This window comes from Aplysia californica, unplaced genomic scaffold (assembly GCF_000002075.1).
Source record: "Aplysia californica isolate F4 #8 unplaced genomic scaffold, AplCal3.0 scaffold00057, whole genome shotgun sequence".
In the NCBI taxonomy this organism is placed as follows: domain Eukaryota; kingdom Metazoa; phylum Mollusca; class Gastropoda; order Aplysiida; family Aplysiidae; genus Aplysia; species Aplysia californica.
In genome coordinates, this window is record NW_004797327.1 from 1,812,049 (window position 1) to 1,813,933 (window position 1,885).

Here is a 1,885-nt window from a genome sequence, read left to right on the forward strand (position 1 = left end):
TCTCTCTCTCTCTCTCTCTCTCTCTCTCTCTCTCTCTCCTGTTGAGCATGCCGGTGAATCATCCACGGTGACTGTCTTAGCATCTTTATCTCTGAGCAATACGATGTATGAGAAAGGAGAGAGAGTTCTAGTAGATCAGAAAGAAAAATCATGTTATCTCTTCAATTTTCAACTAGAAAAAAAATACGTTCCCCGTGAATGGGTATGCAAGCATTTTAGGGGACTTTTCAAGCACATGTAAAACTGTAACTCACAAATTTAAACCATGCGCACTTCAGAAGAAACAAACGTTGGAAAAACTTTTAAAGAGTTTATCGCGTCAGAAAACGAAAGGGTCACAACATCAGTAAATTAATATGTTCAAGTTCAATCAGCCTTTAAAATACGACATCTGGCCAGTAAAAAGCATGATTTCGTCATTTATTACACAGTTCCAATGACACTTTGAGTACTCCAGAAACGGAAAGCGGCATCAACGCATCCCAATCGGGAGCCCAGGAGATGAAGTCTATAAAATATGACAAAAATCATCTCCGAATTCCCAACATCAAAGAGGAAAGGCAAACATCCACACCGCACGGGCCTGTTATGACTACTAATGAAGAATCGCCCACTTTTCATTCACACACTGTACGAAGCATCTTTATTAATGTCTAACACTTTACACAAGAAGAGAGGAACGTGTCATGACGGCGCAGGGATTTCGCCAGCAGCTTTGATCGTTGGGCTACGAGAGAGACCCACATGGCCGCTTACTGAACCTCATTTGCATATATCTCAATGAAGAGGATGTGGGAGATTCCGGGGGGTGATTAGCAGGTATTAGGGAATAAAAAGCTCCAATTGTTGATGCTGGAGATCTCATCCATTCACACGCGATAAGGAAGTACGGAGGAGGAGGAAGAAGAAAGAGGACGTGAGGCGAGAGAGAATTCGAAGTATGTTGAGGTAAATACAAGAAGCATGGAAAATGAGGAACGGTTGAAAACGATTACATTCGTAAATATTGTGTGTGTGTGTGTGTGTGTGTGTGTGTGTGTGTGTGTGTGTGTGTGTGTGTGTGTGTGTGTGTGTGTGTTTGTGTGCGTGTGTATATGTGTGTGTACATATTTGTGTGTGCGTGTGAGTTTGTGTGTGAGTATGTGTGTATGAGTGTGTTTGTGTGTGTGTGTGTGTGTATGTGTTTGTGCGGATGCGGGTGTTTTTGTGCGTATGTGCAAGAAACAAATAAACAGAAGAGGATGGAGGCTGTCCAGGGATGGACGAGGACTAGATCGACAGAGAGGAAGACAGGGGGGAGGAGGAGGAAGTCGTAGACGACGACACGGAGGGAAGAGAAGGACGTGATGAGGAAAGTCAGATCGTATTGAAAAGACCTAAATGAAAAACAAAATGTTAAAAGGCGCAGGAACAAACAACAAAAGACACACACGTTTATTTCAAAAAACGAAACGGAAACGAGGCTCAAACTGGAAACCAATCACATAACGGTACGTAATCGCTGCAATTTTAGACACCTTTGATCTAAATCCAGTCTATCCAATAACGAAGATAATTGTATCAGTCCTCCTATCCCGCCCAGCATTCACGGAACTTCTATATTTAATCCACTTTCCCATGGGCCCACAGTGACATGCATACACCGCTTTGGGAACATAGCAATAATAATCATAGGAAATCTCTAAGCGGCGTGTTCTACGAGGTAGAAGATGGGGAAAATCAATATTCTCGCAAACACAAAAATCATCTTTTACCACTTTCTCCACTGGCAAAGTGGTTGAGAAAGTTAAAAAATCTCTCTTTCTTTCTTTCTTTCTTTCTTTTTTCTCTTTCTCTCTCTCTTTATTTCTCTCTCTCTCTCTCTCTCTCTCTCTCTCTCTCTCTC

General features: G+C 42.1%; 1 long non-coding RNA gene across 1 annotated transcript in view; it reads right to left on the reverse strand.

Moving 5' to 3' along the window:
- LOC118477284 overlaps positions 1-604 on the reverse strand; it is a 10,115-nt gene extending 9,511 nt beyond the window's left edge. Inside the window, exon 1 of the long non-coding RNA XR_004858268.1 lies at positions 255-604. This is a non-coding gene — a long non-coding RNA (uncharacterized LOC118477284). The remainder of the gene's footprint in view (positions 1-254) is intronic.
- Positions 605-1,885: the final 1,281 nt, after the last annotated feature.